Raw genomic sequence first — 14,337 nt, forward strand, 5'->3', positions numbered from 1 at the left:
TGACTTCCTGCCCTTTGGGCAGGGGGCTGGACTCGATGATCTCCCGAGGTCCCTTCCAGCCCTAATGTCTATGAAATCTATGAAATTATTGCATTAAGGCTTAAATTGGAAAACTGTCCTGAAAGGGGAGACTCTTCCCATAGAGGTCAGTGTAGTGAATTCTGGAGGATTGTGCACCATGTTGGGAAGAAGCTACCCCGTTTTTTTCCTGCCAGCAACTCCTGAACTCAACAATTGTAAAATAAGATCATATTATGGCAGGTGGAAGATTGGAGGCAGAGTAGAGACTGAGGAGCTTGAGCAGGCTGGTTTGACTGCTAGGGGACCTTGGATATCAGGTGGCTAGCCTTGGGCCTGCTACAGGGCCTCAACCCAGGTCACACTGAGAGTAGTGGTGGGTTAGAAAGGAGGGTCTTTCCATTCGGCAGAAATGTTCTGGAAAAGGGGTTGGAGTACAGTGCAACCTGGAGGGGGCAGAGAGGCTACTTGGGGGACTCCAAAGAGAAGGGGCTGGACCAGGTGTGGGAGATCCAGGAGCTCATGAGAGATCAATGAGAGGACCTGGTCTATGGCTCTTTATATGGATGATTAGCCTGGGCCAATGGCGTCATTGTAGATGCATGTTTACCTGCCCAGGGCCCCCACTTCAAGCTTCAGGGGGATCTCTTGATGAGGGTGACCAGGGACAAAACCACAGAGGCCCAGCTGTCAGAGATCTTAATCCTAAAGCAGTACTGCTGGCAGGTGTTGAAGCTCGCGCATGACATCCCCTAGAGGGGGATGGGGGGTGTAGCATCTGGGGGTAGAGAAGAGACAGAAGAGGGTGTCAGCATGATTCTTTTGGCCTGGGGTATATTAGGAGATCAAAGAGTATTTTGCCTCCTGCCCCAAGTGCCAATTGATTGTCTCCTAGCTCATGTCTAAGGGCCCACTGGTGCCTGTCCTGCTGGTGGAGACGGCTGGAATTGATTTGGTGGATCCCCTGGAACCTAGCTTGAGAGGACCCAGGTTCATCCTGGTCCTTGTTGACTATGCTGCTGGCTACCCCAAGGTGGTAGCAATCTGGTTGGCACCAGCATAGACAATGGCATCTGAGCAACTGCAGATATTTTCATGGGTGGGCATTCTGAGAGGAGGTCTTAACTTACTAGGGCATTGCCTTTATGTTCCAGCTTTTACAAGAAGTCTAGGCCCTGTTGAAAGTACACCTGGTAAGGACTTTTGTGTACCATCCCCAGATAGATGGCCTGGTTGAGAGATTCAGTCAGACTCTTAGGGAAAGGCTGCACAAATTTGTCCTGAGGGAGGCATGGAACTGGTATTGCCCTATGTATTATTTGCAATTTGAGATGTTCCACAGTCTTCCATGGACTTCTCACCCTTCAAATTATTATATGGGCAGCAACCCCCAGGATATGGCAGATCTCCTACAAGAATCTTGGCAGCCAAGATGCTGCAACCCAGAACATGACCCAGATGCAGAGACAGCAATACAACAAGAATGCCAGGCTCTGGGTAAAGCAAGCATGGGACTGGGTCTGCAAGAAAGGGATTAATAAGAAGAGTAAATAGCTAGCAAAGTGTCAAGGTCCCTTTGAGGTCCTGCAGAGGGCAGGCCAAATAGACTATGAGGTTCACCTCATGGGGAAATGGCAGGATTCACAAATTAATCATGTGAATTTATAAAAACCCTGGAAAATACAAGAGGCATGCGTGGCTTCCACCTGCTTGCTAGGAGCTGGCCTGGGACCCCCACAACCCCAGATCTGGTAGCTAACCTCCAACTAGGGGAAACTTTGACCCTAGCTGGCAGAATTTAAAGAGATGTTCTTAAGGACCCCAGGAAGGACTAACTGGGCAAACACCAGATTGTCTTCAAGCTGGGATATGCAAAATCCAGAAGGGATACTTGAGAATCCCAGCCCACATGAGGGAAACAGTATGGCAAGAAATTAGGAAAATGCTGGATTTTGGGGTCATTGAGGAATTAAACAGTGAAAGGAGTAACCCCATTATGTTAGTGCCAAAACCCAACTGTACCATAAGGTGCTGTATCAACTTGCACAAGGTCAACATCATTTAAATAATGGTACATACGCTCAGGATAGACAAAATGGTGGAGGTCAGAGGCAACTCCAGATATTTATCTACCCCAGACTAACCAAAGGGTACTGACAAATACTGTTAGACCTAGCTTCTAATGAAATCAGAGCTTTTGCAGTTGCTTGGGGACTTTACCACTTTAGGACTTTTTGGGCTACATGGGGCCCCAGCAACTTTTCAACAGTTAATGGACATGATACTCTGCCCAGACCCAATATATGCAGCTACCTACTTAGATGATGTTGTAATATTTGCAAACACGTGGGCAGACCACCTCCAGCACCTGAGGCTGATGTTGCAGTCTATATGCATGGCTAGACTCATGGCCAATCTGAGTACATGTCACCGAGGAAACACAGAAACTAAATACCAAGGATATATATGGAGTAGTGGTAAAATCAGGCCCCTCACTGATAAAGTGAAAGCCTTGCTTGAGTCAGTAGCGCCAATGACAAAGAAGCAACTGAAGGCTTTCCTTGGCCTAGCGAGTTACTATTGATAGTTCATCCTGCAGTTTACTGACGTTATGGCCCCACTAATGGACCTATTGTGGAAAGGGGTACCAAAAAAGGTCTAGTAGTCACCCAAATGTGAGAAAGCATTTGGAACTGTAAAACAGCTACTGTGCAGCACACCAGTCCTGCACAGTCCGGACCCAACAAAAGATTTATTATATACACAGTTGCCTCAGAGCAAGGCCTTGGAGCAGTCATCTCCAAAGAGCTTCCCTGGGGAACACCCTACCCAGCTCCTGCTACTAGTGGCATAGGGTGCTCATTGAGTACCCAGGGAAGAGAGAGGGGAGCATCATTATGCCCATCCCACTAGCCCTCGAGTTACACTACTGTCTGCTACTACTGCCTGGGGTAAGCAGTAGAGCCTCTGTACAGTAGCCCTGGGTGAGTCTCCCTTCCAAACTGAATGGGCTAAGCAGTAGCTTCCCTGGGTTGGTTTGCTAATGACTGACACTGATAACTATTTTGGGTTTTGACTGGTTTGCTTTTAGGTTGTATGTTTGTTCCCATTCTTCCCTGTAATAAACTCTGTTTTAATTTAATGTTGCTTGTGAGGGAGGAGTTGGTTCACTTTAGAACACCCAGTTAAAATTTGTTGTCCTAATTTTCTGGGTGGGAGCTCAAGCAGATTTGAAAAGTTGGTATTAAACCCTAAATTTGAACCTGGTGCATGTTACTGCTGTCCAGTGCCTGGAAGAAGGGTACACTTATCAAGTGTTTCTTTCATTCTGCTCCAATACAAACTGGAACAGGTCTCTGAGAAAAAAATGAGAGCCCGGGATCCCCCTTACACTCCAAATAACCAACCACCTAGCAGTCAGAGTATTTAGGGAGATAGACATGGAAGTCCTACACACGAGCGCGGAGTCTGCTCTGATGCCCTGGAATTCCAGTGCATCGGAGCTGATGCGATTAATAATCTGCTGGAGCATGGCAATTGCTGTGCTCCAGCAGCCTCCTGCATCTTGTGTATCAGCATCCCTGCACTTAATAATGACAGCAGGGGTGGGAGCTTTATCTAAAGCTCATCGTATGAGCTTTAGATCAAGTGCCCCTGCTGTAATTTTTAATGTGGGGATGCTGATACACAAGATATGATGGTGCTTTAATTAGAATGGCTCTTGGAGCCACCACTCTCTACCCCTGAGGCATATGTAAAAGTGCCCCCTCGTATGAAGCAGCAGAGATGAGTCTCCCTTATCCCAGGTGAGTGTCTTAACCACAAGGCTATTAGCTATTTGTGGGTGGTGTGGTTGTCTCTCATTTTGAGCAGAAATACCTTCAGGGATCTGAGAAACATTTTGAGAGAAGCTTTGGTCTTGATGCAAAATGGATTTGGCAACAGCATCAAAAATATTGTTGGAAAGTTCCCTCCCTCCCAATTCAAACTGATCATTCAGTTCTTTTGCACGTGGCTTTTCTGTACTAAAACGAAAGAACCTCCGTGCGCTGTACAGACTGCTCATGCAACCATTCTCTTATTTGCCATATTAGCATATGCTAATAACCATTAATGTGCTAAATTGTTGCTGTGAGTCCATGAGCCTCCCAACAAAAATATGCTAGAGGCAGGGAGTATTTTGCATACTCCTAACTCCCACTGTGCACCCACATCAGGACTGAACGGAATGTGTCCTTAATTGCTTGCTTATCTGTAATTGCAACAGATTTTATCTAGTCCTACTATGCTGCTCTATTATTCCCCTATGGTAACAAGACATATTAAGGACACATAAATTGCTATGTACAGCAGTTAGGTGTCCTGACTGTGTTGGGTAAAACTCTGATAACAGCTGGAGCTTGCCCCTTAAAAGAGACTGGGAACCACCTTGTGGAACTGCCAAGTAGTAAAGGCATACATTTCACTCAGTGACAGTCTCCCCCTTTACCAACTGCCTAAAATATTTTACTTTATTAGGTATGTTATTCATAGGTGATGTGTAAGTGGTGGACACAACTCTGCACCATCACTGCAGTGGGGGGACACAACTCTGCTGCCACCAGTGCCCTTGCTGCTGCTTCTACCTCTCCTGTGCTGGATGTTAGGTCCATCTGTATTCTAGCTCATGCTCTGCTGTTGGCACAGAAATCATGCTGCTACTTCTACCCCCACTGCTGCTGTGCCCTGGCTCTGGCCAGACTGCAGCCCTGTGCCCTGTGCCCCACTGTTGGTGCAGAAATCTGGGGGTGGGGGGGTTAGGGCACACATGCTTCCCTATTCCCCCTCAATGTGTCATCAGTGATATTATTTCTGGTTTCTTTAAATGTTTCTTCCAGCAGAGGTGCAGTATTGGAACACCCCCACATGACTAGCACCTCAGATTTCATTATTGATTCTTGGTACATCTTTGTATATATTCTGATATCTCTGCTTCTTTTTTTCCTTGGTAAAATGTAGAACATATTCTGGGAGCTCTAGTTTTAGACCTAATCAGGTACACACTGGGATAAATTCAGTGATTCAGACCTGGTGGGCATGATTTAGCTTCGATGGAATCAATGGAGGTACCTGACAAAAATTGGCTCCCTTGCATTAAGCACTGGGTGCACAGGCACCATTAGTATCCACATTAATAAAACAGTCTCATGCATAATTCAGCAATGAATACTGAACAAAAGGCATTAACCACATCAAGAGAACAACACAATTCTAATAACATCCCTGAGATCTGTATGTAAAAGGAACCCTCCATGCGAGGCCCTCAACCTTCCTCTGTTCAACATTAGCTGCTTCCACAGTTCTGACCCTCTCTGTATAAGATGCGTCAAAGGAAAGGACGGCTGGATACTTACTGACTGTTCATTGGCCTCCTAAGATTGCATTGGATTTAATTTCTGTATTGAGGCTTCTAAGGGAAAAAACAAGGGGATGAGAACATCAGAACTCCAGGTACAGGGTCCTTTGCAGCCTCTAGGTCTGAGACTAAAGCCAGGTCTAAATGGGGAGGAAGAGGTGAGAGGAATGTTAGAGGGGAAAGTGGAGCAGGCAAACACTGTGCTCTGGGAAAGGATGTAAGGAAAACTGCATCAGCAAAACCTTTGGTGGCTGCCTTCCTTCTGCAGGTCTTACTATGGGGGTAAGCCATTACCTCCGAAATAAGTAGTGGACAGGCATTTTAACCTTCTTGGTTTCCACAAAATGCTTTATAGAACAGTTGGCAGTGCCTGCTTAACAATTCTGCATGTCTTATTACATATGTAACATGCATTACATATTCTGTGTTTCCTTTTACAGAGAACAAGGCTGGACAGTCATTTGTGGCTAGTCAAGAATAAATCTGGGTAAAGAAGTGTGAAATTTTTAACTCATGGCCAGCTCATAGGGAATATCTGTGCTGCAGCCTCTTGGCATGTTCAGGGAGCCTGTAGATGGCCATGATCCTATTATCCACACTGATGGCTTTTTTATGTACATCAGAGGATGAGTATAACCCAAACTGGCTAGACCTGCTAAGTGTAGGTAGGCAATCTGCACAGTAGGTCACTGCCTGCCCTGCCACGTTTTATGGTATGGGTAGAGCAAAGCTACAAGTACTTGGGCTCACATATCAATAGTTTTCCATTGCCATTCCCTCAGTTTCCTAGACCTGTGTCTTTTGACCTATCTATCTACTCTCGATTCACTCTCTCTTCCTTGGATGTTTCTTTTCCTATTCATTTTCTCATCATTTAATCTTTCATTTTTTGTGTAACCTACTCCAGTTTTAACATAGCTATCTCTGTCTCTTCCAAACAAAACCCTCCCAGTATGCAGATAGCTGACCAAGAGTAACAGAACACTATGAGTAGTGTTAATTTCTAAAAGGAACAACTAGTGATTTGAATTTAGCAAGTGTGGCAAGAATATATACCACTATGGGGCCATCATGAAGCGACTGCTGGTGTTCAGCATCCACTAGGGTAGAAAGCAGTGCTAAGAATGGATCAGACGCCAGAAGCAGCTGTACAGCCTAGCTAGGAATGGAAACCAAATGTCTGGCAGCATCCCCTTTCTGTGCACGTGCTGTAAGGAGTTCAACAGAGTCCTGGACAGTGTCTCTAGCACAGAGCCCAGGTCTCTCATGACTCTGTTCTGAACCTGGAGAGACTGATATACAGAGAGAAGGGATTATATTGAGGAGGAAGGCCGTGATCCAGCTCATGTGCTGGATGATGTAATGGGCACGCTCTGATTTCTCAGAGAATGGGTTCTTGGTGGAGCTGGGAAGCAGATTGGCAATCTGGTAAGTGCTGCTCATAAAATTTATTATCATAGGGGAAATCATGGTGTGAAGAGGGTAGAATTTCTCAGTTTATGGTATTAGGTGATCATTATAGACAGAAGCCAGGTCTTCCCAAACTTTATGAACACACTCTTTCCCCCCTAATGGTTCCCTGCAGTGCAGTTCAACCCAGCGCAGGCATCTCCCTGCTCTGTTCTAAGTCACCACCCAGGGCTTGTGACCTTCTAGTTTACCTCCAATTATGCAACTGATGAGAGAAGATAATGCAGACGCTGGGTTGTGTTCAGCTGTGATTGAGGATGGATGCCTCATAATTTCTATGGCTTACTTTTCTCCCTTTCCAGTCTCTCGCAATCCAAAATGGCAGGCAAGCAGGGGAGAAAAAATAAGTACCAAGTCTTGCTTAGTAGTATCTTTGCAGTGTTTAGCAAGTTTACAAAACTTGATTAAAAGCAGAAATGCATATTTTTGAAAATATTGGTTTTTATTGACATATGGTACCTATGTAAGTCACGTATTGAAACCTTTATTTTTTTTTAGCAAAGCATTGTCGTAGACACTATGGGTTTCAGCCCTATGGGCTGTTTAATATGGTAAACCTCTTTGTGGTAAAGTCCCCTGGCACCAGTCTTGTCTTTCTACTTTTGTTCTTTCGTGGCGCATTGGTAGGGGAAAAGGGAATACTCTGCTGATATCATTTCTCTGTTGCATAGTTCAGTGTTTTACCAACGCTCCTACTGATTTTTCTCGACTGCTCCATAGGTGATGTTTGCATTTTTTTCATGCAGCAGGAATTCCAGTAGTTAGCTGGGTTAGCTGGTAGGGAGAACTTTGCAGAGCCACCTTGGTACTAGCCCCAAGTTTCCTTTGTGTCTGTGAATAGAACATGGCTGACCTGAAATGTCAGGTCAATTCTGACAAAATTGCCATCAAAATTATTCTAAAACTTAGATTTTTCCTTATCTATTATGTATGAGCATGAGATCCCATTTTGAAATGTAACCAGCTACAGTTCAATGCTACCACATCTACTCAGTTCAAAATGGAGCATCTTGCCACCTTTCTGGCTGATTGATATGTATATCAATTCCAGAGGGGACTTCTAGAGATTGCTTGCTCTCAGATCTGTGTATAGTATCATAGAATCATAGTGCTTAGGGTCGGAAGGGACCTAAACAGATCATCAGGTCCGACCCTCCGCTCTGTGCAGGAATGGGTCATATCACCCCAGCCAAATATCTGTTCAGCCTTCTCTTGAAGACCCCCAAGGTAGGAGAGAGCACCACCTCACTTGGGAGCCCGTTCCAGAGCCTGGCAGCCTTAACTGCAAAGTAATGTCACTTGATGTCCAGCCTGAACCTTCTCTCTAACAATTTGTGGCCATTATTCCTAGTAACCCTGGCTGGTGCCTGGGGGAATACAGCCTCCCCCAATTCTCGCTGGTCCTCCCTGGTGAGTTTGTAAGTGGCCACCAGATCCCCTCTCAGCCTTCTCTTGTGGAGGCTGAATAGATTCAGGCCCTTTAGCCTCTCTTCGTAGGGCCTGCCCTGCTGCCCCTTTACCATGTGAGTGGCCCTCCTCTGGACCCTATCAACCCCACATCCCTCTTGAAGTGCGTTGCCCAGAACTGGGTGTAGTACTCCAAATGTGGCCTGATCAATGCCACATAGAGGGGAAGGATCACCTTCCTCAACCTGCTTGTGATGCATCTGTAGATGCACAACAAGGTGCAGTTAGCCTTACTGACCGCATCCTCGCATTGGTGTCTCATGTTCATCCTGGAGTCAACAATGACTCCAAGACCCCTTTTTGCCACCGTGTTGACAAGAAGGGTGTTCCCCAGCCTATAGGTGTGTTGCTGGTTCCTGCTCCCTAGTTTCAGCACCCTGCACTTGTCCTTATTGAATTCCATCCGATTCTCATCCGCCCACCTCTGTAATTTGTCTAGATCTAGCTAGATTCTGTCCCTCCCCTCCAGCGTGTCCTCCTCGCCCCACAAATTGAAATGAATTTTCATTTCTACCTAGGAGAATTTTTACAATCTTTGCAATCTCCTATGCCTGCTGAAGGGTGCCTGTGCCCAAAAGCTTGCAAATAAAGAAATTCTTTTGCAAATATCTAGTTGGTTTAATAAAAGATATCACATCTGCCATGAGTTTTGATTCCTTTTGCCTCTAGACCCATACAGCTACAAAATGGATGCCTGAGGTCAATTCTGAAACTTTTAATATAGTTTATGCTTTCAGTGGGTTGACCTACTCAAAAAGAAGGTAAGATACAAGAAGGAGCAACAGTCTCAAGTTGCAGCAAGGGGAGTTTAGGTTAGATATTAGGAAGAATTTTCTCACTAGGGGAGTAGTAAAACACTGGAACAGATTACCCAGAGAGATGGTGGAAGCTCCATCCTTGGGGGTTTCAAATCCTGGCTAGACAAAGCTTTGGTTGGGATGGTGTCATTGGGGCTGGTCCTGCTTTGAGCAGGGAGTTGGACTAGATGACCTCTTGAGTTCCCTTCCAACCCTAACTTTCTATGATTCTGTGATTCTATACTGATTAATACTGGCCATAGAGGCCTCATAGGGCTTATGATCCTCTCAAATTGTAGCTGGGGGCAATTTAAGAGTAGCTTCTTTTTTTTTAAAAAAAACAAGCACTGCAAAGTTCTTATGGATTCATTCAAATGCAGGATTAATTTTGGGGGATGCTATATGACATGCATTAATATTTCCCTGATTTAGATTTATTCTTGTCATGTTGGTCTCTGTTCACAACTAATGTTAAGCTATGCTTAGTTTTATTATTTCTTTGTGTGTGTGACTCATGGTATTTGGTATAAACATATTTCTGAATTTTTGTGATTTAAACAGGCAATGAGGTGATTGCTGAATTAAGTGTCAGAAATGGCTACAACCAGACAATATCTATACACAGATCTGACAGCCAGCAATCTCTAGAAGACCCCTCTAGAATTGGTATACATATTGATCAGCCAGAAAGGTGACAACATACTCCATTTTTAACTGAGTAGAGATATTGGCATTTGGTTACATTTCAATAGGGGATTTTATGCTGAGGGAGATATCTTCTCCTTCTTAAATACATAACAGATAAGGGAAAATCTAATTAAGGTTTAGAATAATTTTGATGGCAATTTTACTGGCAGAATGGGCCAGGAGGTGGTGCACGATCTTTTGTCAGGCCAGGTTGCCTAGCTCCATGTCAACTTTTAGGATATGGGTAGAGGTTCATGGGAGAAGTGATATGAAAGGGTACCATGATTTTAGGAGGTTTGAAAGCTACAGCATTAGAAGACCCAGAGCCAAACATGATGATGGAGTAAAATTACTCTTATAACTGGGACATGAAGGAGAGAGAAATTCCATGGTATACTCCAAGCCAGTTCTTTGATAACTTCCAGTCTGTTTGGTGCTAGGATTCCTTGGGCTTGTCCCCATAAAAATTCTAGCTTTAGTCATGTGTACCTGTAATGACAGTTTGAATATTTGTGGGCATGGAGTAGGCATCTATGACACTGTAATATAGGCAATCTGTGGTGGGTTTGTCTGGCATATGCCTGCATGTGTGGGAGCACCCAGAATAGTATAGATACACCCTCAATCTTCCTCATTAGATGGGATAAGTCACCACTTTTTTATTAGCTCCTTCCCCTACTTTTTCTCCTTTTTGCAGCTATTTCCTTCTTGACTGATGACCAGTATTCTTGGAACCAAATTACACACTCAGAGGCATTCAGTTAATATCACATTTTTAACAAGGGAAACTCTGTTCACCTTCAATTCTATGCTATTGTGAATAATGAAATCACTTCATTTTTCTCAGAGAAACCTGTATGATAGAGAGATTTCATCTTAGCTATCAGAAATCCTGCCTTCTTTTATCTGTCAAAGACATTAGTCTGTCCTGATCATGCATATCTGACTGGGAATAATTTGTAATTAAAAATTCAATTACTTTGGAGGAGACTAAAAAAAAAAAGGATATATATATATATATATTTATAATATGGCCCAAACAAGGGGGTATTCAGGAAAAATATGATACTGCCACTTGATGTGACATGCAAATAGCAGGATAATAGCTAGAGGAGGGGTTGTCAGCAGTATAAAGAAATGTGGATGTAGCACCAGTGTTTGATGTTTTTGTACCTCTGGTTGCCTTAAAGACCCATCATGGGTGAATGAGTGGCACTATGTGTTGTAAACTATTTTTTGATAATTTTAGTATTTTTAAGTAGCCTATATTTCTGGGAAATGCACATACCCAGTAATTATGAGTGCTAGATGTAAAGTAAGTGTTTATTGTATCCGGGACTGACCTGAGTGGGTATTTCACTATCTGAGTATCTCTAGTTAACAGATAATGTCAATAGAAAAGCATGTTATCACAGGATAATGGTCTCCTGCTGCTAGATAAGTGCTGACTTGAAACCACAATGTTTATTTTCAAGTCAGGGGACATTGATCCTGTGACAATGTTCTTTTTCAATGACATTCCTTCTATTACTTTAGATTGATGCACTTGTGAATATTTTGTCTAATGGATGGTGTTTTAGTGAAGTGACAGCTGCTCATTGTGCCTCTATGTTTTAGCTATGTTAGCTACCCTTTGATTGGCTGGGAGAAGACAATTCTTGTGTAACAGCCGTCACTGTATAGATACTTCTTGGAGAAAAGGATTTTGCTTTTTTATGAATGAGTTGCTCAAGATCTTATGTTAGTTTTACTTAGTGTTTATTACTAAGTACGGTCATTTACCTTGCAATCTGATTGAGCAACACAATTGCCATTTGCTATATACTATTGAGTAACATGAAAGTCCTTTTCACTTTTAAAAAAAAAAAGTTAATGTGAGGATGCACATTCCTGTACAAACCCTACCTTAGTTGACCCCCTGACTATTTGGAAATATTCAAGTAGGAGCTTTTCCCAAGTGGGAACTAGTAATTTGTTCTTTGGAGAACAAACAAATTGCTAAAATGCTTTCAGTCAGTGGAATTACCATTTTACTGCTCTGGAGAAGACTATGTAAAGCATTACAGAGAGAGAGAGAGAGAGAGAGAGAGAGAGAGAGAGACAGTAGATTGATTCCCAAGGGGAAAACAACCTTTTACTATAAAACATCTTCACTGCAAGCCATGAAGTAAAGATCTGGTTGTTGCTTCCCCTCTCCTTTCTAGGTTCCTGAATATTTTAGTGTCATTACTATGGCTGAATGTTTAGATGCTCATACTCTTTCCACCTTGCAATGCGGGGCAGGAGGCAGTTTTGTAATTTGTTCTCCAGGGCTGAATTTCAGCCCTTTGAAAAGGTTTTGTAGAAAACTGTAAAATAAAGTACTCACTTTTTGAGTTTTGTACACATGGAAGAAAGACAGGGTATGGCAGCAAACCTTACTAGCAACTGGCAAAACTTCCATAAAGATGGTTGTCATGATTGAGGATGGTGTTGCAGGAAAAGAGAACTCTGTTGAATTTATCTAATTAGTTGGTGTGTTCCTGTGATCAGCGGTGAAAACCAGATAGGAGAAGAGAGAATCAGAGGGTCTGATTCATGTCCTTCCTCCAGTGTTGTTGCCTTTTTTATTAATGTGTGGCCTCATTATCTTAAATGGGTCAGCTTGTTTAATAGCAGCTTACTGGCTTGAAGGAAGAGAATTGGAATCTAGCCTTTGGAGTCTAAAAACAAAACAAAGGGCAGTATATTTTCTGTACTTATGATATGTTTCCAGTGCATATTTACTCGAATGTAGGAGAAAGCTTGCTTGGGTTTCATCACGTAAGAGAGAAAATTAAAGAGAAAAATTCTGAACAAAAAACCCAAGAATGTAGTCCAGCTGAAATCAACACAGCACGCTGCTGTGAATTTTGTAAAATGTCTCTTCCCTTAGAAAACTGGTTTAACACATTTTAAGGTCTCTTATTGTTTTGAAAGTTAGATTGCCATAATGACCAAACCTCCAAACACTTAAAAGGGGGAGCTCGAACATACAACTGATTCTCTGATGCTAAGCAGAACATAAAATAGAGGAAGAGGTTCTCCTATGAAGTCATTGTTAATCTGTTTCAGCTTCTCAAATGTTCTGGGAAAACAGATTTACTTATGTTGTTTCAGTACTTTGACTTCTATTCCACTTGACATTGCGATGTCCAGATGCATGAATATAGAAAGAGAGAAACCATAATGTCTTTGACTCTCAGGGTTATGGTTTGGTTTGAAGTGCATGTAAGTATAGTTAAATACTTTTCATAAGTAAATTATGGACAGATTCTCAACTGGTGAAAAACAGTGTCTATTTATGGCATGTGGCAATCTCTTCCAATGCATTTTGTTTGTTTAAGCTGTAACTTTTCAGGGTAATGAGTTGTTTCATAGTTTCATATTAAGGATAAGTTTCATAGTTTCTAGGGTCGGAAGGGACCTGAGCAGATCATTTAGTCCGACCCCCTGCCATGGCAGGAAAGATTACCGGGGTCAAACGACCCCAGCAAGATGTTCATCTAACCTCCTCTTAAACTCCCCCAGGGTAGGAGCCTGCACCACTTCTCTTGGAAGCTGGTTCCAGACCCTAGCCGCCCTGACCGTGAAGTAGCACCTCCTGATATCTAAACTAAACCTACCCTCTGCCAGCTTGTGACCGTTATTCCTGGTAAAGAAAAGGAGGTGTTGGTTATCTTTGATTTGGAACATAACAAGTTGATGTTAAAGAGAGTCCCATCTATGTGATACTGGACGCTGACTCTATGTAGAAGTCTATCACCAACGAGACGTGTAATAGATGCTATATAGATGGAAAAAAGTGTTAGTACAAATCACACATCTTTGCTTGACTTCAGTTCCAATAGTGAACTGGTCCATTTCCAAGCCACTGCTTAGGACTGTTGCTGCCATGTTGTTGTCATTGTATGCATTTGCAGGGGGCTTAGCCTGCTCTGTAAATCATAAATACTAGTAACCAGAGCAGCTGAGCTGGTACTGCTATTTTGGCATTATCAGATAATCTGCAGCTATGGACCCCTAACCATCCTAGTCTGGATACAAACTGCTACTGATGGTGAAAGCATTCCTGACTCCTTAACAAATTCCCTATGCTCTTTGAAATACTGTAATCTAAAAAAGCTAGTTTTAGAGATGATGTCTTTAAAATAAGATCATCATTAACCTGGATTCAAATGTCTCTAGGCAGTGGGAAAGGTTGGAATTTGCAGCATTTTATGTAGGTATTTTTTAAAGTCTCTTTAGGTAATGCATGTCATGTAAGTGTGATGAAATCTGGCCAACAGCTGGCTGACAGTCTAGGAGTTATCTGCTTTCTCAGCACTTAAATTCATTCATTGCATGTCCATTTTACCAATGTAATACTGGTTCTGGTAGCATTACAGGAATTGCAGATTACATGTAATCTGGTACAGTCTATAAAGAACATACTTTCTCCATGGTTCCCACAGATGTGTCTTGCTCATTACAGAGCAATAGAAC

The sequence above is a fragment of the Crocodylus porosus genome, unplaced genomic scaffold, assembly GCF_001723895.1.
Source record: "Crocodylus porosus isolate Cpor-Errol unplaced genomic scaffold, CroPor_comp1, whole genome shotgun sequence".
Lineage (NCBI taxonomy): Eukaryota > Metazoa > Chordata > Crocodylia > Crocodylidae > Crocodylus > Crocodylus porosus.